Source organism: Sminthopsis crassicaudata, chromosome X, assembly GCF_048593235.1.
Source record: "Sminthopsis crassicaudata isolate SCR6 chromosome X, ASM4859323v1, whole genome shotgun sequence".
Classification (NCBI taxonomy): Eukaryota; Metazoa; Chordata; class Mammalia; order Dasyuromorphia; family Dasyuridae; genus Sminthopsis; species Sminthopsis crassicaudata.
In genome coordinates this window covers 344,685-371,322 of record NC_133623.1, presented here as the reverse complement: position 1 = coordinate 371,322, position 26,638 = coordinate 344,685, and the positions used below count along the sequence as shown (strand labels likewise).

The following is a 26,638-nucleotide window of genomic DNA, read 5'->3' as shown; positions in this document are numbered from 1 at the left end:
TCCCCTCAGACTCTGGGTTTCTTTAATGAACCATTAAAATCCCAGAAGCCCAAATGCTAAAACCAGAAGTGTCTTTACCAATATCCTAGAGTGAGCCCTTCATTTCAGTGAGGACACGAATGCAAAGAAATGTGAATTTGTTTCCTGAAGTCTCACAGCTAATGAGCAGCAGTGCTGTGGCAGGCAACCCTGGAGAACTCTTCTACAGCAGCAGTAAAGAATTTGCTGAAAAGGGGGTAAGTCTTTTATCCCCAGTAGACCACATATTGCAACTTTATAATGTCTGAACCCAACTTCCAAAACTCTCCTTCTAGTAATTCTTAATGTTAGATGTAACAACTTGGTCTGTTCTGTGCAGTGTTCAGTATTCACTGAAACCCCTCAGCAGAAAGGGACCCTGGGAATCACCTAGTCTTAAACTGTGGCTTTTAACTCCTCATGGTGTTAGGTAACTAAATATATATGGTTTAGGGAAATTAATATTCCACCAGTATTTAATTCTGTAAGTAAAAATAAATACCTTTCCCGTGTATGAACATTTTCTGTTCCATAAATGATAGATTTATAAATATAGCAAATATATATATATATATATATATATACATGTTTATATGATGTATAAATATATATGTATATTTATTTATAGGATATATATGTGATAAAACATATAAATATATTGTTAAAGATATTATTTTATGATTTACTATCTACAAATACTTGCCTTGGATATCAATTTTAGATTCTTTTATACCTTGGGTCATGGAAAAATTCCTTAGCAAAAAGAGTTGTGAGAGGGAAAATTTTAAGAAGCTTTGATTTAGTCTACCATTCTATTTTATAGATGGAAGTTGTGATCTTGAGAAATTGGGTGGTTTTCCAAAGGGCTGACATGGTGGTTAGTGGACTTGCCTTGGGAGGAAAAATCTTTCACTTCACATTCCAGTCTCCAGTTCCATTTCTAGTAGAATGTGGAAGTTACAACTTTAAAGAATATTCATTATTTCCTTTCATTTTCACTTCCCAGTTTTCTGCCCCTGTCTCTCCCAACCCCACAGTAGAAAATGTCAACATTGGTTAAATATATGTGAAAGCATACAATATAAACTTCCATATATGAATTATTTTCTCTGCAGCTAGATAGCATTTTCCTTCAGAAGACCTTCACAGTTAATTGAAATTTCCTGTAAGTTCAAAGAACTTAGCCATTCATATTTACTCTTCCACTGATTTTGGTGTAGCCTTATATATTCCCTTGGTTCTGCTCTTCAGTCAGCATGAGTTCCTGTAATTTTCCACATTTTAAAAAATTAACCTGTTTATTATATGTTCAGGCACAAAGATATTCCATTACCTTCCTATTCCACAACTTAATCACCCCTAGCCCAATGGATGCGATCCCCTCAGGTGGCAGCTCTTTGCCAGCACAAAATGAGTTGCTGCAACTATTGTTGTATATATAGGTCTTTTTCTTTCTTTAAAAAAATCTATCTGGTGTTTGGACAATCCCACCAAGGGAAGGCTGAGAGATCCTGAAGCCCCAGTCTTCCTACTTCTGTTAACCAAAGAACTGCTGCAGGTTTGTGCTGGATGTGGTCACCTATTGGGTGCCTTGGTTAGGGAGGGCGGGATTTCCATTGCAGGAGCCTGGATTGTTTAGGATTCTTCTGGTCCCTCATTCCAATGAAGCAGACTTTACCTGAGGATTCTCTAAATTATTTTGGGGGTCAATGTTTTTTCATGCTTTACTTTTATTGGGTTTCCCCTCCCCAATTCATTTTGGGACAAAATTTTTAAATTGCTTGGAGGGAATTTTATTCCAGGTTTTGGAAGGGTGTCACCTGCTTTTTCCCCCTGCCATTTTCCCCTGAGACTCTGGATTTCTTTAATGAACAATTAAAATCCCAGAAACACAACTGCTAAAACCAGAAGTGTCTTTGCCAATAGCCTAGAGTGAGCCCTTTATTTCAGTGAAGCCATAAATGCAAAGAAAGGTGAATTTTTTGCCTGAGGTCTCACAGGTAATTAGCCGCAGTGCTGTGTCAGGCAACCCTGGAGAACTCTTCTACAGCAGCAGTAAAGAATTGGCTGAAAAGTGGGTAAGTCATTTATCCTCAGCAGACCACATATTGCAACTTTCTAATGTCTGAACCCAAGTTCCAACCCTCTCTTTCTAGAAATTATTAATGTTACATGTAATAACTTGGTTTGTTCTGTGCAGCATTACATTGAGCTTGTAGTTCACTGAAACCCCTTAGCAGAAAGGGATCCCGAGTGTTATCTAATCCAAAGCTTCTTAAACTGCAGTTTGTAGCATTTAATGGGGTCAGGTAACTGGATATATAGGGGTCATGAAAAATTAATATTCCACCAGTATTTAATTCTCTAGGTAAAAAATAAAAAATCCATCTCATGTGTATGAACATTTCCTTTTTCACAAATGACATAATTTAATACACACACACACACACACACACACACACATATATTTATGATATATAGGTCTTTTTCTTTCTCTTAAAAAAATCTCTCTGGTGTTTGGACACTCCCATCCAGGGTAGGCTGAAAGTTCCTGAAGCCCCCCTCCTCCTGCATTTCTTTACCCACAGGCCGGTTGTGTGTTTGTGCCTCTGTGAAAGTAACTATACCTCTATGGAAATAACTGCCTCTGTGCAAGTAAATGTACTGTTGTGCAAATAAGTGTACCTCTGTGCAAATAACCAGCTCTGTGCAGATAATTATATCTATATTGAAATAACGATCCCTGTGCAAAAAAGTGTATATCTCTGCAAATAAGTATCTCTCTGCAAATAAGTGTACCTGTGTGCAAGTAACTACCTCTGCAAATCATGGTAACTCTGTCCAAATAAATGTACCTTTGTGTACATATAACTAACACTGTGTAAATAATTATACATGAATGTAAATAACATATGTGGAAATATAGCTTTTTAAAAATGAATGTATCTGTGCTAAAATACATGTACCTATGTGGAAAAAGGTGTCATTCTGTGTAAATGATTCTACCTCAGTGAAAATAACTATCTCCCTGCAAATAACGGTACCTCTGTGTAATAAGTGTACCTCTGTGTAATAATTGTACTTCTATATGATACATGTACCTCAGCGTAAATAACAGTTTCTCTGTGCAAATAACTACCTCAATGCAAATAATTATACTTTTATGGAAATAACTAATTCTGTGCAAATAGGTGTACTTGTGAATAAATAAGTTCACCTCTATGCAAATACTTGCACATCAGTGTAAATAAGTGTACCTCTGTTCAAATAAGTTTGGCTCTGTGCAAATAACTCCCTCTGGCAAATAAGGCTACCTCTGTCCATATAATTATACCTGTATGGAAATATCTACCTCTGTGTAAAGATGTGTACCTCTTTACAAATAACTACCTCTGTTATTTCCATGGAGGTATAATTATCTACACAATCTCTGCAAATAAGTGTACCTCTGTGCAAATATCTCCACCTGTTCAAATAAGGGTACCTCTTTTGAAACAAATGTACACTTGTACAAATTACCACTGTGCAAACAATTAGACATGTATGTAAATAACTACCTCTGTGGACATAAATATAGCTCTGTACAAATAAGTGTACCTCTGTGGGGAAATGTGTACCTCTGTGAAAGTAACTATACCTCTATGGAAATAACTACCTCTGAGAAAATAATTGTACCTCATTACAAATAACTCTACCTCCCTGCAAATAACCATACCTCTGTACAGATCAGTTTACCTCTGTGTAAAGAGTTGGACCTCTTTGCAAATAAATGTGCCTCTGTGTCAATAATTATACTTCTGTTCATATAACTACCTCTGTGCAAATAATTGTTACTGTATGAAAATAACTACTTTTGTGCAAATAAGTGTACATCTGTGTAAAAAAGTGTAACTCTGTGCAAATAACTATACCTCTATGGAACTGACTACATTTGTGCAAATAAGTGTACCTCTGTGTAAATAGTTGTACCTCTTTGCAAATAATTTTAACTTTATGGATCTATCTGTGTGCAATTAATTGTAGCACTGTGGAAATAATGTATACTTATATGATCTATAAATATAAATACAGGTGATTATATATATATATATATATAAATTAGTTTATAGGATATATATGTGATATAAATATATAAATATGTTTTAAATACATTTTATGATTATCAGTAAATACTTGATTTAGATATCTATTTTAGACAATTTTATAGCTTGGTTCATGGAAAAATTCCTCAGCAAAAAGGGCTGTGAGAGGGAAAAGTTTAAGAAGCTTTGATTTAGTCTACCATTCTATTTTATAGATGGAAGTTGTAATATTGAGAAAATGGGTAGTTTAGGGTTAGTTGTTAAGGTACCCTTATTTGCACAGATGTAGTTATTGCACGGAGGTACACTTATTTGCACGGAGGTACACTTATTTGCACGGAGATCTTTACGTCCATGCAGGTAAAATTATCTGCACAGAGGTAGTTATTTGTAAAGAGGTACATATCTTTACACAGAGGTAGTTATTTCCATACTGGTATAATTATTTGCACAGAGTTACTTATTTACACAGAGGCACACTTATTTCTCAAAGGTAGATATTTGCCCAGATGTACACTTATTTGAACAGATGTGCAAGTATTTGCACAGAGGTATACTGATTTAAACACCGGTATATGTATCTGCACAAAGGGGTCCAAACACAATATTAACCCTAAACCCCAACCCTAAACACCCAAAACGAATTAATGCAAATGTTGTATATATAGTTCTTTTTCTTTCTTTTAAATAAAAAATCTCTCTGGTGTTTGGACACTTTCATCAAGGGAAGGCTGAGAGATCCTGAAGCCTCCCTTCCTCCTGCTTCTGTTACCAGTAGGACTGCTGCAGTTTTGTGCTGGATGTGTTCATGTATTGGCAGCCTTGGTTAAGGAGGGCAGGATTTCAGTTGTGGGAATCAGGATTGCTCAGGATTGTTCTGGTCCCTCATTCCAGTGAAGCAGACTTTACGTGAGGATTTTCTAAATTAATTTGGGGGTCAATGTTTTTTCATTCTTTACTTTTATTGGGTTTCTCCTCTCCAATTCATTTTGGGAGAGAATTTTTTTCATTGCTTGGAGGGAATTTTGCTGCAGGTCTTGGGAGGGGGTCACCTTCCTTCCCCTTTATCCTCCCACTTCTCCCTCAGATTCTGGGTTTGTTTAATGAAGCATTAAAATCCCAGAAGCAGGAATGCTAACACCAAAGATATCTCTCCCCATAGCCTGGAATGAGCTCTTTATTTCACTGAGGACATTAATGCAAAGAAATGTGAATTTTTTGCCTGAGATCTTACACCTATTTAACATCACTTTTGGGGCAGGCAAGCCTGGAGAACTTTTCTACAGCAGCAGTAAAGAATTTGCTGAAAAGTGGGTAAGTCTTTTATCCTCAGTAGACCACATATTGCAGCTTTGTAAAATCAACCGCCATGTGGTAGAGATGACTGAACCCAGATTCCAACCCTCTCCTTGTAGGAATTCTTAATGTTGGATGTAACAACTTGATTTCTTCTGTGCAGCATTACATTGAGTTTGCAGTTCACTGACAGCACTTAGCAGAAAGGGACCCTGGGAGTCATCTAGTACAAAGCTTCTTAAATTGCAGGTTGTAACCCCTCATGGGGTCAGGTAACTGAACATAGGGGTCAGTAAAATTAATATTCTGCCTGTAATTTAATTTGTAGATAAAAAGAAATTCATCTTATTTGTATGAACATTTTCTTTTTCAATAATGGTAAAATTATAAATACAGGATATATATGTAATCAAAAATATATAAATTTGTTTTTAAATACTTTATTTTAAGATTTTCAATCATCCAATACTTGATTTGGGTATATATTTTAGATCCTTTTATACCTTGGGTCATGGAAAAATTCCTCAGCAAGAAGGGCTGTGAGAGGGAAAAGTTTAAGAAGCTTTGATTTAGTCTACCATTCTATTTTATAGATGGAAGTAGTGACCTTGAGAAATTGGGTGGTTTTCCCGAGGGCTTACATGGTGTTAGTGGTATGACTGGCCTTTGAAGGAAAAATCTTTCACTTCACATTCCGGTCTCCAGTTCCATTTGTAGTATAATGTGAAAGTTACAGCGTTAAAGGATATTAATTATTTCCTTGCATTTTCAGTTCCCAGTTGTCTCTCCCTGTCCCTCTCAAATCCACATTAGAAAATGTCAACATTTGTGTGAAACTATACAATATATATTTCCATATATCAATTTTTTCTCTGCAGGTAGATAGCATTTTCCTTCAGAAGACCTTCACTCTTAATTAAAATTTCCTGTCAGTCCAAGGAACTTAGCCATTCATATTTACTCTTTCACTAATTTTGGTGTAGCTGTATATATTTCCTTGGTTCTGCTCTTCAGTCAGCATGAGTTCCTGTAAGTTTACCATATTTGAAAAAAAAATCACTTGTTCATTATTTGTTTAGATACAGGGATATTTCATTACATTCATATTCCACAACTTAATCACATCCTCCCAGGTGGCAGTTCTTTGCCACCATAAAATGAGTTGCTGTACCTATTGCTGCATATATAGATCTTTTTTCTTTCTTTTAAAAAAAATCTATCTAGTGTTTGGACATTCCCATCAAGGGAAGGCTGAGAGATCCTGAAGCCCCTGTCCTCCTGCTTCTGTTACCCAAAGGACTGCTGCAGGTTTGTGCTGGATGTGGTCACCTATTGGCTACCTTGGTTAGGGAGGGCTGGATTTCCTTTGCAGGAGTCTGGATTGTTCAGGGTTCTTCTGGTCCTATATTCCAATGAGGCAGACTTTACCTGAGGATTTTCTAAATTATCTTGGGGGTCAATGTTGTTTCATGCTTTACTTTTCTTTCTCTGTCTCAATTTCTTTCTCTCTTTCTCTGTCTCGTTTCAGGCTTTTCTTCTCTGTACATCTGACTGTCTATTTGTCTGCAAGAATGAGACCAAAACAATGAGGGAGGGAAGGAAGGGAGAGAAAGAGGGGGAGGGAGGGAGAGAGGGGGGATAGAAGAAAAGGTTGAGTATGAGTGAGAAAAAGAATGAGAAACAGAAGGTCAGGGATAGAAAAACAAAGAGAGAGAAAAAAACAAAGTGTGTGTGTATGAGAGAGAGAGAGAGAGAGAGAGGCAGAGAGAAAGACTGAAAAAAAGAGGAAGAAAAATAGAGAAAGAGATGAAGAGTCAACACATAAAAAATAAAAGAGACAGACAAAGCCAGTGAGATAGAACCACACAGAGAGAAAGATTAAGAGACACAGAAAAATAGACAAATATATAGAGATAGATAGATAGGAGACAGATAGAGAGACAGATAGAGGGCGAGGGAGCTGGAGCTTGAGAAAGAGAGAGACAAAGTCAGAGACATAGCAAGGTAGAGTGAGCACAAGAGAGAGAATCCGGAAAAGAGAATGTCAAAGAGACAGAGAGCCAAAAAGTGTCCGAGTGAAAGAAACAGAGATAGAGGAACAGAGAGAAACATAGAAAACGGAGTGAGAGAGTGGTGGGGCTGCTGGTGGAGGAAAGAGTGAGTGTGAGTGAGAAAGAGAGAGCAATTAAGAGAGCTTAGATAAAGGGACAGACAGACAGTGAGACAAAGGAAAAGATATTGTCCAAGAGAAGCAGAGAAAGAGGCAGTACACAAAGAGAGAGAAACAGAAAGAAAGGAGAGAGGGAGAGAGAGAGAGAGAGAAATTGTAATTCATTTTTCCAGGTGTGAATTAAATAAATGTATATATTCACAATTTAATTTAGCTGTTGTTATATATTATGGCCATTGGATGGAGATAGTCACTCAATTTTTGATATTTAGTGCAATTCACAGACTTGGATATTAAACAAAAGCAGGGAGAAATCCTTTCTGTCTCTCTCTCTCTCTCTCTCTTTCTCTCTCTCTTAAATTCAAGCTTTGGTAGAAGAGAATGTATGAGACACAACTCTTTGTTGCTGGCAGAGTCTCTCTAAGAGAAAGAGATAAAAAGAGACAGAGACAGCCAGAGAGACAGATAAAAATAGAGACAAAAAAAGAAATCTATGAGAGAGAGAGAGAAGGGAGGAGAGATGGGGGGAAGAGAGGGGAGAAAGGGGAAGAGAGAAGCAGGAATGAAACAAAGTCAGGGAACCATAGAGAAATTTAGAAAAAGAGAAGCAGACATCATAGATAGAGGCAGAGGGAGGGACAGAAAAACAGAAAAATAGAGAGCCAGACTTAAAGAAAGTGAAAAACAGAGGGAGAATCAGAGAAAAAGGGAGTAAGAGAGCCAAAGAGAGTCATATTATTTGTGGATGTTTTTTCTATTATTTTTTCAGTGCTATGCTTTGGTTAAGCTACACAAACTAACACGAGGAGAATCTTTATAAGATTTAAATTTGTATGCTATGTCAGTATTGATTATTTTTTTCACTAAAAATTGGTTTTTTTTTTTAAGTAAAAATTTGAAAATTTAATATATAAATAAAGTAAAATTTGCGACAGAAAGCTTACGCTTTATATTATTAAACTTATAGCGCTTATTGCTTTGTGATACTTTCTAACACTTTAATAGTTTATGTAAGAAGAATTCAATAGTAGTTGAAGTGGGTTTGGGAAGCTACTGCTATTGTATGAATATGGGTTTAACCTATTTCTCCACGGTAACTTTGTACCATACTAGAGGCCTATCATCCGGTTTTGGGGTTTGACGGAAGCGATATAATTTAGTAAGGGGGGGTAGGGGGGGTTTAGCGGTAAAAAACTTTTATAAATTATTATAAGTTATTAAAAATTTATTATAAATATTATTAATAATTTATTCATACACACACGTACGCATACACACACGTACGCATACACGTACGCACACACGCATACACGTACGCATACGCGCACGCACACACGCACACACGCATACACACACGTACGCATACACACACGTACGCATACACGTACGCACACACGCATACACGTACGCATACGCGCACGCACACACGCATACACGCACGCACACACGCATACACGCACGCACACACGCATACACATACACACACACACGCATACACGTACGCATACACACACGCAGGTGTATGCACGTGTTGTTCGTGCTCCTCGTGTCTGATTTGACTCGGGGGGGGGAAATATAAACACATGTCTATTGAGGTATGTAGTAATTAACATTTATGTCTATCGATCATTGATAATATGTTAGTAAACCATTGATATTAAATTACCCATTCATATCAAAACAACTCATTATACTTGATTGTGTTAAGTTAATGTTATGTCTTATAATCATTCACTAACATTACCACATGGAAATAACCGCGAGTGCTGTAATCATTTCTCAGTTGATGTCGGGTTACAATTTCAGTCCCTCTTGTTATGTAAGTCTGCTCTGTTTATTGGCGTCCCCCAGGCTCCCGCCCTGCTGATAAACCTCCCCCAAATAAAAACCTACCTTATGCCGTTTAAGTCACTCGAGATGCCGCGATATGAGGCCAAACTGCATTGCTACCATCACATATGCCTCGACGAAAAGCATAGTTGAGCTGAAATAGGAACGAATGGGCCTGAAGTAGCAACCAGTAGCCAGTCAAAGCGATTTAGGTTCGTCCGCAGTTAATGGGCTTGCTCTGAAGGATGTTGTATCTTCCGATGGCGGGTTGCTGATCTCTCGTGAGTTGGGGATAAAGGAACCACTATAGGAGATGATCTGCTAGAGGAAATAGCTTAGTTGATCAACCTTCATGGATAATATGTCTATGTACGCCAACATATAATGTCTTATGTAATATATACATATTATGTATTATGTACTATATGAGATTTATTAGGTAATGATCTGCATGTCTTATATAATTATTAGTAATACTTATATTAATGTATTTAGTAATATATGATTATTATGTATATTATTATATGCTAGTGGTAAATAAATGTATGCTCTATATACATAAATATTTATTGTAACATGATATGTAATTTACATTGCTTATATGATAGGGGAATAGATAGGAATGTACTATATATAAGTATGTCTTGTATCATGGATATAATGTAATTACGATTTTCTTCTTTTTGAAAAAAAAAATTTAATACTGGCATAGTATATAAATTGAAAATTATGACATTATTAAAAGGTTTTGCAGGAAGTAGTTTAAGTAGAATATCAGCTTTGGGTGTTGATGGTGGGGCGTAATGCCTTCTTCTTGATGTGTCCTAGGAGGGGTTATACCTTCATTGCTGGCTTACAAGGCCAGTATTTTGGTTAAATTACTTGGACTCTTCATTTAGGTTTAAGTATATAGTTCTCGAAGGCGCCTGCTAGGGGCATTAGGATGAGAATAAGTATGAAGTAAAGGATAGATGCTAGTTGACCAATAATGATAAATGGTTGTTCTACTGGCTGGCCTCCAATTCATGTGAGTGTTATAAGGTTGGCGGTGAGGATTCAGAAGAGTGTTTGAGAGATGGGGCGGAATATCATGCTTCGTTGGTTGGCCGTGTGAAGGAATGGAATAATCAGTAGGATTAGGATAGAGGCTAGAAGGGCCAGAACGCCCCCTAGTTTATTAGGGATTGAACGTAGGATGGCATATGCGAATAGGAAGTATCATTCTGGTTTGATATGTGGTGGAGTACTAAGTGGATTGGCGGGTGAAAAATTATCTGGGTCTCCTAATGAATCTGGGGAGAAAAGGGCTAGAGATAGTAGAACGAGAAGGAGGAGTATAACGCCTAGGGCGTCTTTGATAGTGAAATATGGGTGGAATGGGATTTTATCTGAGTCTGGGTTAATTCCTGATGGGTTATTTGAGCCTGTTTCATGTAGGAATAATAGGTGGACAATAACAAGGGCTGCAATGATGAAGGGTAAGATGAAATGGAATGCGAAGAATCGGGTTAGGGTTGCTTTATCTACTGAAAATCCACCTCAAATTCATTCTGCAAGTGTTGTTCCAATATAGGGGATAGCTGATAGAAGGTTGGTAATTACAGTTGCCCCTCAAAATGATATTTGGCCTCAGGGAAGGACATATCCTACAAACGCAGTGGCTATAACGGTGAGTAGAAGTACTACTCCAATGTTTCAGGTTTCTTTATAGAGGTAAGAGCCGTAGTAAATTCCTCGGCCTACGTGTAAAAATAGGCATATAAAGAATATGGAAGCCCCGTTGGCGTGAAGGTTTCGGATTAGCCAGCCGTAGTTAACATCGCGGCAGATGTGGGCTACTGAAGAGAAGGCAGTGAGAGTATCAGATGTATAGTGCATAGCTAGAAATAACCCTGTTAAGATTTGAATTATTAGGCAAACTCCCAACAAGGAGCCAAAGTTTCATCAGGCAGAGATGTTAGATGGTGCAGGAAGATCAATGAACGAGTGGTTAATAATTTTTATTAGTGGGTGAGTTTTACGTAGATTGGTCATTAGGTTTTTGTAGTTGAATTACAACAATGGTTTTTCATGCCATAGGTTATGGTTAAAGTCCATACTAAAATTATTATGGAAATGATAATTATTTTTTTATTATCTCTGCTGCTGATTTTTGGGTTTGTTGCTTTTGCTTCTAAACCATCTCCGGTTTTTGGAGGCTTGGGGTTAGTATTAAGTGGGGGTGTGGGGTGCGCTATTGTTGTAAGTTTGAACAGTACTTTTTTAGGTTTAATTGTTTTTTTAATCTATCTAGGTGGGATACTGGTAGTATTTGGTTATACTGCAGCTATGGCTACTGAGGAGTACCCAGAAAGTTGAGTGGGAAATACAGTAGCTTTTGGTATGTTATTGCTCACTTTGTTAATGGAAGTAGTATGATATCTAATGTCTGGGGATATTGAGGTTGTGATGACATTAGATTTGTTTGACTCATTAGGGAATTATTGTGTTGGTCAAGATTGGAGTGGGGTATCTTTATTATATGGTTGTGGTGGGTGAGCCATAGTACTATTAGGGTGAATTTTATTTATTACCATTTTAGTAGTGTTAGAAGTTGTTCGTGGTTTATAACTGTACAATTATTAAAGTAAGTACGATAGAAACAACGAAAGATAGGAAGTACGTTTTAATTATTCCTTTTTGAGTAGAAGTAGAAGAAGAAGATGCAGAGCTGTGAATATTAGCTTGACCCTTAGGTCCTGTTTTTTCATATCAGCTTAAGTCAATAAGTATGGTAGCGATGTGTTGGCCTAGATGTAAGTTTACTAGTGGGTTTACTCGATGGAAGATATGTGTGAAATATCCTAGTAAATTTGAGAAGTTGTGAGTATGGATTAAAGATTTGTTTGGTATTTTGTTTGTAAGTGAGTTTAGTTCTATGGCTATTAAGATGCCTAAGATTGTAACAATAAGGGCGGATAGTTTTGTAAAAGTGGGTATAGTTATAGGGATTATTGTGGTTGGAGGTAAATTATAAGTTAGTAAAAACCCTGCAAAAATGCTTCCTAAGGCGAGTCGCATGATTGGATTGATTAGGTGAGGGTTATTTTCATTTAAAGGGCTTATTGGGAGGAAACGAGGCTCTTTTAAAAGAGCAAAATGGATGACTCGTATGCTGTAGACTGCTGTTAAAGTAGTGGCAACTATAGTGATAAGTAAGGCTCAAGTATTAACGTGTGATGTATTTATGGCTTCAATGATAGAATCTTTGGAGTAAAATCCTGCTAAAAAAGGTGTGCCCATGAGGGCTAGGCTTCCTAGTATGATTGCTGCAGAGGTAATGGGCAGAAGTGTTAGTAGCCCTCCTATTTTTCGGATATCTTGCTCATCATTAAGGCTGTGAATAATAGACCCAGAGCAGAGGAAAAGCATTGCTTTGAAAAAGGCATGGGTGCAGATGTGGAGAAATGCTAGGTGTGGTTGATTAAGGCCTAAGGTTACTATTATTAGACCTAGTTGGCTGGATGTGGAAAAGGCTACAATTTTTTTGATATCGTTTTGTGTGATAGCGCAGATGGCCGTAAATAAGGTGGTAATTCCTCCTAAGCAGAGTATGATGGTTAGGGCCATCTGGTTGGATGCTATTGCTGGACTAAAGCGGATTAATAGGAAGATACCAGCTACAACCATTGTGCTTGAGTGGAGTAGGGCGGATACAGGAGTTGGGCCTTCTATAGCTGAGGGGAGTCATGGGTGTAGGCCAAATTGTGCGGACTTGCCAGTTGCTGCGATGATTAAACCTAGTAGTGCTAGTGTTCCAGTATTTGTTATGAGGATTTGTTGAATATCTCAAGAATTACTATTAATCATTAATCATGCTATGGTTAGGATAAAGCCAATATCCCCGATTCGGTTGTAAAGAACAGCCTGCAGAGCGGCAGTATTTGCATCGGTTCGTCCGAACCACCATCCGATAAGTATAAAAGATATAATCCCTACCCCCTCCCATCCAATGAAGAGTTGGAAGAGGTTATTAGCAGTTACAAGGATGATTATAGTAAATAAGAATGTGATTAGGTATTTGAAGAATCGGTGGATATTGGGGTCTGAGTGTATATATCATATTGAGAACTCTAGGATAGATCATGTGACATATAGTGCAATTGGAATAAATGTAATGGAAAAGTAGTCTAATTTGAAGCTTATTGTAAGGTTAAATGAGTTTATTGAGAGTCATTGTCAGTTAGTAATTGTGGCTTCTTGCCCTGAATAGATGAACAGGGCGAACGGGATGGTACTAATAAAGAAAGCTAGTTTGACTGTGTTTTTACATAAGGCTGGAAAGTTGCTTGATTTATGGGGAAGAAGAATATTATAGATCAGGGGAAAGGTTAGTATGGAGATGGAAAGAAGAAGAGAAGAATTTAATAGATAATTAATTACTTTTATTTGGAATTGCACCAAAATTTTTGGTTCCTAAGACCAATGGATGACTATTATCCTTTAAAAGTAAGAAAGCCATGGGTTTAAACATGGGTTCAAGAGTTAGCAGTTCTTGTAACTTTCTCGGGCATATAAGGGGGTTTGAACCTCTAATTTTAGATTCACAATCTAATGTTTTTATTAAACTATATTTGCAATATGTGGGCCCTAAAATAAGTTTAGGTGAGATAGAGATGATTAGTAGAGGTAGCAGGTGAAGTGCTATTAATACATGCTCTCGGGTAAATGTGGGTTTAATAGGGTTTATGTGGTGGGTAAATTTACCTCGTTGGGAGGTGATTAATATGTGGAGGGAATATAGGGCTGTGATAACTGTGTTTACCCCTAGGAGAATTAATGAGAAATTAGATCAGGAAAATGTTGTTATAATTACTATGAGTTCACCTAGCAAATTAATAGAGGGGGGTTGGGCTAGGTTTGCTAAGCTGGCAAGAAGTCATCAGGCACATATTAGAGGTAGAATTATTTGAAGCCCTCGGGTTAGGATTAAAGTTCGGCTATGAATGCGTTCGTAATTAGTATTAGCAAGGCAAAATAGTATTGAGGAAGTTAACCCGTGGGCAATTATTAATACGGTGGCTCCCATGAAGCTGAGTGGTGATTGTATTAGGGCTGCAACAATAACTAATCCCATATGACTTACGGATGAATAAGCGATAAGAGATTTTAGATCTGTTTGGCGTAGGCAAACAGAGCTAGTCATTACTATACCCCATAAGGATAGAATTATAAAGGGGTAGCACAAGTTGGTTGTTGCGGGTTCGGTAAGGGTTGTGATTCGTATAATCCCATAACCCCCTAGTTTAAGTAGGATAGCAGCTAGGACTATGGATCCCGCAATGGGGGCCTCCACATGTGCTTTTGGAAGTCACAGGTGAAGGCCGTATAGTGGTATTTTTACTATAAATGCTGTTATACATGCAAATCATAGTATTGTGGTTGATATAGAGGGGTCCATGGTTGGAGTTATGAGTGATATAGTTAGGATATGTAGTGAGCCTAAATTTGTGTGAAGGTAAAGTAGGGCGACTAAGAGGGGTAGTGAGCCCACGAGAGTATAGAAGAGGAAATATAGGCCTGCGTTAAGTCGTTCATTTTGGCTTCCTCAGCGTGTAATGATAATAAGGGTGGGGATTAGGGTTGTTTCAAATAGGATATAGAATATAATTAATTCTGATGAGGCAAATGCTATGATCAGTGATAGTTGGAGAACAATTAATATGGTAAGGTAGATTTTTTTTCGGGTTAAAGGTTCATGGGCTAAATGGTTTTGGCTTGCAATTATTATTAGTGGTAGAAGTCAGCACGAAAGAACCAGAAGAGGCCCAGATAGAGAATCTAATGAAAAGGATGGGTTGTAGTTATAACCCAGGTCTGAGTTGTGATATAGGAGGGTTAAGCTTCAGATACTAATTAAAAAGCTATGAGTGGTCGTGTTAATTCAGATTCAAGGCTTTTTTGAGCATCAGGTTAGGGGAATAAGTATGAAAGTTGCTGTGAGGACTTTTAGCATTGTAGGAGGTTAAGATTTTGAATATGATCAGAGCCATGGGTGGCTGAGATTTTAACTAGTAGTGCTAAGCCGATAGCTGCTTCACAGGCTGAGAAAACTAAGAGAATCAAAGGGGTTATAGACATTGAGAACATGTGGAAGTGTGTAATTAAGAGGGTTATAAGGATAAAGAGGGATAATATCATACCTTCCAGGCATAAGAGGGTTGATATTAGATGTGATCGATAAATTAGGACTCCTATTAAGGCCAATAGGAAGGCCACGATTAGGTTTAGGTTGATTGAAAGCATAAGGTATTCATGGGGTAAAACCATGATTTATTGAGTCGAAATCAATTATCTTACTTAGATTAAAAACCTACTCAGTTCATTCAAGGCCTTTTTGGTACCATTCATATGCTAATCCGCCTGTAAGTAGGATGATTAGGGAAAAGGATAGGATAAGTATAGTCTTTGTTGTTGGGAGTTGAATGGCCCATGGGAGTGGTAAAAGAAGAGCAATTTCTAGGTCAAACAGAAGAAATGTGATTGCAACTAGAAAGAATTTTATTGAAAAAGGCAGTCGAGCGGAGCCTAAGGGGTCGAAACCACACTCGTAAGGGCTAGACTTTTCTAAGTACAAGTAAAGTTGGGGTAGTCAGAAGGCAATAAGAACAATGATTGTGGCGAGGGCAGAGTTAATCATTAGGGTTAAGATTATATTAATTATTTTTCTCTGGTTTTACCCAGAACTTAATGATTGGAAATCAGTAGTACTAATTATACTAGAAAAATATGAGCCTCATCAATAGATGGATACGTATAGGAATAGTCAAACTACGTCTACGAAGTGTCAATATCAGGCGGCCGCTTCAAAGCCAAAGTGGTGGGTGGATGTAAAGTGGTAAAATAATTGTCGAAGGAGGCATACTGTGAGGAATAGGGATCCAATGATCACGTGAAGTCCGTGGAATCCTGTTGCTACAAAGAATGTGGAGCCATAGATGCCGTCTGAAATAGTGAAGGGTGCTTCATAGTATTCTATTGCCTGAAGAATGGTAAAGTACAAACCTAGGGCAATAGTAATTGATAGGGCTTGAATTATTTGTTTTCGGCTTCCTTCTATTAGGCTGTGGTGGGCTCATGTGATAGAAACCCCAGAAGCCAAGAGAATAGCTGTATTAAGTAGAGGAACTTCTAGGGGATTTAGTGGGCTAATTCCTACTGGGGGCCAGCAGCCTCCTAATTCTAAGGCTGGAGATAGGCTAGAGTGGTAAAAGGCTCAGAAGAAGCCAACAAAGAAGAATACTTCTGACATAATGAAGAGGATTATGCCATATCGTAAACCTTTTTGGACAACAGGGGTGTGATGGCCTTGAAAGGTTCCTTCTCGTACGATGTCTCGTCATCATTGAAATATAGTTAGAAGCATTGATGTAATTCCAATCAGGAGAAGAAGGATTGAGTGAAAATGAAATCATATAGTTAGTCCAGATGTTAGAAGGAGGGCTGAGAGGGCTCCTGTGAGTGGTCATGGGCTTGGGTTTACTATGTGGTAAGCATGAGTTTGGTGGGTCATTAAGAAGCATCTTGGTGGTCGATACCAGATTAAGACAACTAAGTGTTGTCGTGTAGATATAGGCTTACTAAAAGGGTAAAGACGTAGGCTTGAATTAAAGCTACGGCGAACTCTAGGATTGTCAGGAGGAATAGGATGATGAATGTAATAGATGATAGTGCTAGGCTGATAGACATAAGGGCTAGTGCAGCTGAGCCAATTAAGTGAATTAGGAGGTGACCGGCCGTAATATTAGCTGTTAGCCGTACGGCTAAAGCTAAAGGTTGAATAAGAAGGCTAATAGTTTCAATGATGATAAGCATAGGGATTAGAGGGGTTGGTGTTCCTTGTGGTAGGAAGTGAGCTAAAGAGGCTTTAGGTTTATTACGAAAGCCTATTACTACTGTTCCTATTCAAAGAGGAATAGCCATTCCTAGATTTATTGAAAGTTGGGTTGTTGGGGTAAATGAGTATGGGAGAAGGCCTAGGAGGTTAGTTGTTGCAATAAAGAGAATTAAGGATATAAGCATTAAGGTCCATGATCGGCCAAGTTTGTTGTGTATAAGTATTATTTGTTTAGTAATTAACCGAATAAGTCAGATTTGAAGAATCTGTATACGGTTGGGAAGTCAGCGCTTAGGTGCTGAGAAGATTAAGCAAGGGAATAAAATAATAACGGGTAAGGTAGAAACACCTATGATACTAGGACAGATGAAAGGGGCAAATAGATTTTCGTTCATTTTTTTTCTCAAGGGAATGGAATGTCTGGGAGCTTAATTATGTCCTCTGGGGGGTAAATATAAATTATTTCGATACCAATGAGTTGAAGTTGGAACGCGCAGAAGATTCCAAATAGAGTGAAGGCAATTACGTACAGTCAAGTGGAGGTGTTGAGTTGCGGCATAGGCTTTGAGGAGGTGTTATACTCTAATAATACTGAAGCATTATAATAGTTTCTCAAAGAAGATTGCATTATGTGCGATCAGTTTTCAAAATATTTAAGGGTGGATATTTCTAACACGATGGGTATAAAACTATGGTTTGAGCCACAGATTTCTGAGCATTGGCCGTAATAAATTCCAGGTCGGGTAGAGGTCAGGGTAGCTTGGTTTAATCGACCTGGAATGGCATCTGCTTTTAACCCTAAAGATGGGACAGCCCATGCGTGGAGAACATCTTCTGATGAGATAAGTATTCGAATTGGAAGTTCCATGGGTAGAACTACTCGATTATCTACTTCTAATAGACGAAGTTGGCCGGGGGCTAGGTCTTGGGTTGGAATTATATATGAATCAAATGCTAATTCTTCGTAGTCAGTGTATTCGTAGCTTCAGTATCATTGGTGGCCTATAGCTTTAACTGTAAGATAGGGGTTATAGATTTCATCCATTATGTATAAAATGCGTAGTGATGGGAGGGCGATTAGAACTAGGATTACTGCTGGTATGATTGTTCAGATAGTTTCAACTTCTTGAGCGTCTATAGTGCTGGTGTGAGTTAATTTTGTAGTTAGTATTAGGATGAGGACATATAGGACTAATGAACTAATTAGAAAGACAATTATTAATGTATGATCATGAAAATATATTAGTTCTTCTATAATTGGAGAAGTAGCATCTTGAAAGCCGAGTTGCATAGGGTAAGGCATTATAAGATATATAGGATTTAAACCTATAATTTAACTATGGCAAAGTTATGTAATTATTATTACTAATATCTTTTGAGAAAGTCATAAAGGTTATGGGGTTGACTTGAAATCAATTTTTGGGGGTTCGATTCCTTCCTTTCTCGTTTAGGATTTAATGAATACAGGTTGTTCAAATGTATGATAAGGGGGAGGGCAGCCGTATAGTCATTCAATGTTAGTAGTAGTTAGTTCTACAGAAGAGACTTCTCGTTTTGATGCAAAGGCTTCTCAGATGATGAAGATTATTAAAATGACGGCAGTAAGGGAGATAAAAGACCCGATAGAAGATAGAACATTTCATGCTGTGTAAGCATCTGGGTAGTCTGAATATCGACGAGGTATTCCAGAAAGGCCTAGGAAGTGTTGAGGGAAGAAGGTTATATTTACTCCTACAAATATGATAGAGAAATGAATTTTTGCTCACATGTCATTAAGCATATATCCTGTGAATAATGGGAATCAGTGAACAAAGCCTCCCATAATTGCAAATACGGCTCCTATTGATAAAACATAGTGGAAGTGTGCTACTACATAGTAGGTGTCATGGAGAACAATGTCTAAAGATGAGTTAGCCAGAACAATTCCTGTGAGACCTCCAATTGTGAATAAGAAAATAAAGCCCAATGCTCATAATATAGCAGGGGATCATTTAATATTCCCTCCATGAAGGGTGGCTAATCAGCTAAATACTTTAACACCGGTAGGAATTGCGATAATTATTGTGGCGGATGTAAAATATGCTCGGGTGTCTACATCCAGGCCAACAGTAAACATATGGTGAGCTCATACAATAAAACCAAGGAAGCCGATAGATATTATTGCTCACACCATCCCTATATAACCAAAAGGTTCTTTTTTACCTGCATAATATGTTACGATATGTGAAATAATACCAAATCCAGGTAGAATAAGAATATATACTTCTGGGTGTCCAAAGAATCAGAATAGATGTTGGTAAAGGATTGGGTCTCCTCCTCCTGCCGGGTCAAAGAATGTTGTATTCAAGTTACGATCTGTAAGAAGTATTGTAATTCCAGCAGCTAAAACGGGAAGGGATAAGAGAAGAAGAACTGCTGTAATTATTACTGATCAGACGAAAAGTGGTGTTTGGTACTGGGACATAGCAGGGGGTTTTATATTAATAATAGTTGTAATGAAATTAATTGCCCCTAGAATGGAAGACACCCCTGCCAGATGAAGTGAAAAAATAGCAAGATCCACTGACGCTCCAGCATGGGCTAGATTTCCTGCCAATGGTGGGTAAACGGTCCACCCTGTGCCGGCGCCCGCTTCAACTGTTGAAGATGCAAGCAGTAGTAGGAAAGACGGTGGTAATAGTCAAAAGCTCATATTATTTATTCGAGGGAACGCTATGTCTGGGGCTCCAATTATTAGAGGCACAAGTCAGTTACCAAAGCCCCCGATCATAATAGGTATAACTATAAAGAAAATTATAACAAAGGCGTGAGCTGTTACAATTACGTTGTAGATTTGATCATCGCCGATTAAGGTGCCCGGTTGACCAAGTTCTGCTCGGATAAGGAGGCTTAAGGCTGTTCCAATTATGCCTGCTCAGGCACCAAACAGAAGATAGAGAGTTCCAATATCTTTATGATTAGTAGAAAATAGTCATCGAGTAATGAACATAGGTAAAATGGCTGAGTATAAGCATTGGACTGTAAATCCAAAGACAGGGACTAACATCTCTTTTTACCATTAAACTGAAGCCAAATGTCAGGTGCTTAGCTGTTAACTAAGAGTTAGTGGGATAAATACCCTCCAGTTTAGAGGCGAAAAATTTTCTATTGAGACTCCCCCGGGGACTCCCCGCCTTTCTTTTTCTTACAAGGCGGGGAGTCTCTGGTAGTACTCAAAGGCTAGGTGGTTTAACACCTGCTTAAGGCTTTGAAGGCCTTTGGTCTAGTTTGAACTAAGCCTTTAGGCTGGTTTTGAAGTATATATTACGTTGAATTGCAAATTCAAAAAAGTAGCTTAAGTGCTGCCAAGGCCTGGGGTGAGAACTTAGCTTAATTAAAGTGCTCGATTTGCGTTTGAGTTGATGCAAGATAAAGTCTTGTAGTTCTTAGTTATGTGAGTATAATAAATATAGGGGTGAGGGGAAGTAATAATGAGGAGATGATGGCGGCTGTAGGAATAATGGTGGTGGGTTTTATTGAGTGGTGAAATCATTGTATTTTTGAGTTATTAGTGGATGGGAATATGGTGAGGCTTGATGCATAGATAATTCGTATGTAAAAGAATAGATTAAGTAGGGCGGAAAGGGCTATAATAGTGGCGGTAGCAATGTTTCCGTTGTAGATTAGTTCTTGGAGAATAAGTCATTTAGGCATAAATCCGGTAAGGGGTGGGAGACCTCCTAAGGATAAGAGTGTTAGTATAATAATGATAGTTGTTGGTGTGGATTTGTTTCATAGGCTTCCAAGTGATTTAACTTTAGTAGTATTTGTGATATTTAGGGTTAAAAATGTGGTTAGTGTAGCGATAATGTAGATAGTCAGGTTGAGATAGTCATTGTTGGGTTGATGTGAACAATTACTACTATCAGCCTATATGAGCAATAGAGGAGTAAGCTAAGATTTTTCGCATGTGTGTTGGTTAAGCCCTCCTCATCCTCCTAAAATAGTTGATAGAAGTGCGAAGGTGATAAGAATATTTATGTCGAGGCATGGGGCAATTTGGTAAATAATGGCTGTGGGGGCAATTTTTTGTCATGTTAGAAGGATTATTCTGGATAGGAGTGAAATTCCTTGTGTAACTTCTGGCACTCAGAAGTGGAAAGTAAAGGGAGTAAGAGAGCCAAAGAGAGTCATATTTTGTTAGTGATATATAAAAATGCCGAGGATTTATGTGGATTTATTTTGTATCCTGCCACTTTGCTAAAATTCTGAATTATTTCTAATAGCTTTTTAGCAGAGTCTTTGGGGTTCTCTAAGTATACCATCATGTCATCTGCGAAAAGTGACAATTTGATTTCTTCATTTCCTACTCTAATTCCTTGGATCTCTTTCTCGGCTCTTATTGCCAAGGCTAGAGTTTCTAGTACTATATTGAATAGTAATGGTGATAGTGGGCAACCTTGTTTCACTCCTGATCTTACAGGGAAAGGTTCTAGGTTATCCCCATTACATATGATGTTTACTGAAGGTTTTAAATATATGCTCCTTATTATTTTAAGGAATAGTCCATTTATTCCTATACTCTCAAGCATTTTTAGTAGGAATGGATATTGGATTTTATCAAATGCCTTTTCTGCATCTATTGAGATGATCAAATGTTTTTTGTTAATTTGATTATTAATATGGTCAATTATACTAATAGTTTTCCTAATATTAAACCAGCCCTGCATTCCTGGTATAAATCCCACTTGGTCATAGTGTATTATCCTGGGGATGATTTTCTGAAGTCTATTTGCTAATATCTTATTTAAGATTTTAGCATCAATATTCATTAAGGAATTTGGTCTATAGTTTTCTTTCTCAGTTTTCGATCTACCTGGTTTAGGTATCAGTACCATGTCTGTGTCATAGAAGGAATTTGGTAGGACTCCTTCAATCCCTATTTTTTCAAATAGTTTACATAGCATTGGAATTAGTTCTTTAAATGTTTGGTAGAATTCACCTGTAAATCCATCTGGACCTGGGGACTTTTTCTTAGGTAGTTGGTTAATAGCTTGGTCTATTTCTTTTTCTGAGATGGGACTATTTAGACTACTTACTTCTTCCTCTGTTAATCTGGGCAAGCTATATTTTTGAAGGTATTCTTCCATTTCATTTAAGTTATCGAATTTATCAGCATAAAGTTGAGCAAAGTAGCTCCTAACTATTGTTCTAATTTCCTCTTCATTAGTGGTGAGTTCACCCTTTTCATTTTCAAGACTATCAATTTGCTTTTTCTCTTTCCTTTTTTTAATCAGGTTTACTAAGGGTTTGTCTATTTTGTTGGTTTTTTTTTTCATAAAACCAACTCTTAGTTTTATTAATTAATTCAATAGTTTTTTTACTTTCAATTTTATTAATCTCACCTTTTATTTTTTGAATTTCAAGTTTTGTGTTTGTCTGGGGGTTTTTAATTTGTTCCTTTTCTAGCAATTTTAGTTGTAAGCTCAATTCGTTGGCCCTCTCTTTCTCTATTTTATGCAAGTAGGCCTGTAGAGATATAAAACTTCCCCTTATTACTGCTTTGGCTGTATCCACACATTTTGGTATGATGTCTCATTATTGTCATTTTCTTGGGTGAAGTTATTAATTATGTCTATGATTTGCTGTTTTACCCAATCATTCTTTAGTATAAGATTATTTAGTTTCCAATTATTTTTTGGTCTATTTTCCCCTGGCTTTTTATTAAATGTTATTTTGATTGCATTATGGTCTGAAAAGGATGCATTTACTATTTCTGCCTTACTGCATTTGATTTTGAGGTTTTTATGCCCTAATATATGATCAATTTTTGTATAGGTTCCATGAACTGCTGAGAAGAAAGTATATTCCTTTCTGTCTCCATTTAGCTTTCGCCAAAGATCTATCATATCAAACTTTTCTAGTATTCTATTTACCTCTTTGACTTCTTTCTTATTTATTTTGTGGTTTGATTTATCTAATTCTTAGAGTGCAAGGTTGAGATCTCCCGCTATTATAGTTTTGCTATCTATTTCCTCTTGCAGCTCTCTTAATTTCTCTTTTAAGAATTTAGATGCTGCACCACTTGGTGCATACATGTTTAATATTGATACTGCTTCACTATTGATGCTTCCCTTTAGTAGGATATAATGCCCTTCCTTATCTCTTTTAATTAGATCAATTTTTGTTTTTGCTTGATCTGAGATGAGGATGGCTACTCCTGCTTTTTTGGTTTTGCCTGAAGCATAATAGATTCTGCTCCACCCTTTTACTTTTAGTTTGAATGTCTCATCCTGTTTCAGGTGTGTTTCCTGTAAACAACATATAGTAGGATTCTGACTTTTAATCCAATCTGCTAACTGCTTCCTCTTTATGAGGCAGTTTGCCCCATTCACATTTATGGTTAGAAGGACTAATTCTATATTGCTTGCCATCCTATTAACCCCTGCTTATGCTTTTCCCCTTTCCTTCCCTTTTACCCTCCTATCCAGTATTAAACTGGTAAACACCACTTGCTTTTCACAGCCCTCCCTTTTTAGGATCCCTCCCCCACCTTAAAGATCCTCCCCTTATTTTACCCCTTTTCCTCGAAATTACTGTATTCCCTTCCCCTTAGCTTACTCCTTCCCTTTCACTTTTCAATGAAGTGGAAGAAGTTTCACCATAAATCGAATATGTCTATTGATACACGCTATGTTCATCTCCCTCATTTCTTTCTCTCAGATATAATAGGTTACCTTTGCCCCTTCATGAGATATAGTACCACCACTTTATACTTTTTTATGATATAATCTCCTTTCCACCTCTAGTTTCTAAGACAAATTGTACATATGTTCTTTACATATTTTTTTGACAGAAGTATAGTTCTCAAGATTTCTTTTTACCTTTTTAGAAATCTCTTGAGTTCTGTATTTGAAGATCAAACCTTTTATGTAGGTCTGGTTTTTTCATCAAAAATAAATGGAATTCATTTATTTCGTTAAATGTCCATCTTCTTCCCTGGAAAACGATGCTCATTCTTGCTGGGTAAGTTATTCTTGGCTGCATACCAAGTTCCTTAGCCTTTCGGAATATCATGTTCCAGGCCCTGCGTTCTTTTAATGTGGACGCTGCTAGATCCTGGGTTATCCTTATTGTGGATCCTCCATATCTGAATTGTTTTTTTCTAGCAGCTTCCAATATCTTTTCCTTTGTCTGATGGTTCTTGAACTTGGCCACTATATTTCTTGGCGTTTTGATTTTAGGGTCCCTTTCAGTAGGTGATCGATGAATTTTCTCAATGTCTATTTTACCTTCTGTTTCCAAAACGTCTGGGCAGTTCTCTTTGATAATTTCCTCGAAAATGGTGTCCAAGCTCTTTTTTTCCTCCCATTTTTCAGGGAGTCCGATTATTCTCAAATTGTCTCTCCTGGATCTGTTTTCCAGGTCTGTTGTCTTTCTGGTAAGGTACTTGACAGTCTTTTCAATTGTTTCATTTCTCTGGTTTTGCTTGACTCCCTCTTGGTTTCTCCTTGAGTCATTCATTTCTACTTGTTCCAGTCTAATTTTCAATGATGTATTTTCTTTACTCACTTTTTTTATATCTCTTTGTAATTGTCCAATTGAGTTTTTATCTTCTATGGAATTTTTTTCCATTTTATCCATTTTATTTTTTAGAGAGCTGATTTCTTTTTCCAGCTCTCTAATCCTGTTTTCCTTGGAGTTGTTTACCTTTTCCAGCTCACTAATCCTGTTTTCCTTGGAGTTGTTTACCTTTTCCAGCTCACTAATCTTGTTTCTCAATGATTTGATTTCTTTATCCATTCTGTCTTTGAATGCATGGGATGACTTCTCCAGGCTCTCTTGCCAAGCTTCCCTTTCCTTTTCCCATTTCTCTTCCAGCTCTCTTGTGAGAGCCTTTTTGATTTCCTCTATGAGGTTCTTTTGTATTGAGGAGCAGCTTATATCCCTCCCAGGGGATACATCTGGGGACAGTCTGTTCCTAGTCTCCTCAGCATTTGAAGTCTGCTCCCTCTCCACACAGAAGCTGTCAATGGTTAGAGCCCTTTTGAATTTTTTGTTCATTTTGTCAGAGTAGGAATCAAAGAAAACAAACTGACAAGAGAAACAATTGGTATGTTTTGCGGGGGATAGGGCTGGATGGTATTAATGGGCTTCCTCTACAGACTGGGGGTAGGGCAGCAGAGAGCCACTAACAGAACAGCAATGACTGTACTGAGTCTGCGCTCTGAGGCTCTGAGAACGCACTGAGTCAGTCCAGGTGGGGGTTGGGGGTGGCCAGGCTCTGAGAGACGCTGGCTTTCTGGGGTTTTAATCTTCACCTCCGGTGTTTACACCCTCTCCACTGCTCCTGGCTTGCTGCCGAGATGGAGCATCCACACTGGGCAAAAGCCCTTTCACAGAAACGGCAGAGATCGTACCCCTCCCCCTCAGGTCTGAGCTGTGTGAGCTGCCTGTCTTGCTCTGGCTGTCTGCCCTCAGTCTGCGCCCAGTCTGATTGACCCTCCCCCGAGCAAACACAGACCTTTTCTGGCGACTTTAAAGGATGTCTTCTCTTGGTGATAATTTGTGGATTTCTTTCTGGGTCAAGCATTAAGTCAGAGGCTTGTCATGAAGTAAGTTCTGAGAGAAAATGAGGAGCTCAAGCAGCTGTCTGCCTCCACGCCGCCATCTTGGCCAGAAGTCCCTATTTTATTGGTTTTTTCATAAAACCACCTCTTAGTTTAATTTGTTAATTCAATATTTTTTTTACTTTCAATATCTGGTGATTTTCTTACCAAGAGAAGGTAAGCAAGTGATTTCTAGACTTGGAATTTACAAATCCCACACTTATATTTGTGGATCTCATGAAACAAGAGGGATCAAGTTTATCAGCCTAGATAACTTTTGAGTGTGTCCAACACGAGGAGACAAGGCTTTAGAAAAACAACCATCGATATTGTTCAAGATTTGTTTATCCAAGTCTAATATGCTTTCTCACAAATTTTCATTTACCAAAGAGCAGAATATCTTTGTGCAAGAATTTATCAAGGAAATACTGGGCTGATAAGGCCATTTATTTTTTGGAGATGCTGTCAAGTAGATTAGGTCCTGAATTTGATGCCTCTGTGTTAGAAAGTCTGGTTCCCCAAATTAGTAATGACAGGATCTTTCATTGATGATAAGACTTGGCTCTTGAAAGTCTTCTTAAGATACTTCACAACTTGATGCTCATGAAATCTGCTTGTTCTCCCCCATGTCACTAAAGCCATTTTAGTCATTGTATATATACCAGACAGTCTAGAACTGCGTGCCATGACTTGGGCAAGAAACAATGATCATTCTGCATAAGAAATAATTTTCTATTGATCTTGCATTCAATTGATTCAATTCTGGGGGTTTCAGTTT

The 26,638-nt window shown here is 37.7% G+C and overlaps 1 protein-coding gene across 22 annotated transcripts in view; it reads left to right on the top strand.

Moving 5' to 3' along the window:
* The window catches only part of LOC141548335 (uncharacterized), a 360,889-nt gene that overhangs the window by 260,449 nt on the left and 73,802 nt on the right, over positions 1 to 26,638 (top strand). The window contains exons 4-5 of one of the 22 annotated variants that reach the window (XM_074277138.1): positions 109 to 236; positions 6,621 to 6,704. The exons of the other annotated variants lie outside the window; for them this stretch is intronic. The gene's annotated coding sequence lies outside the window, so the exon portion shown is untranslated. The remainder of the gene's footprint in view (positions 1 to 108; positions 237 to 6,620; positions 6,705 to 26,638) is intronic. 22 annotated transcript variants of the gene reach the window in all.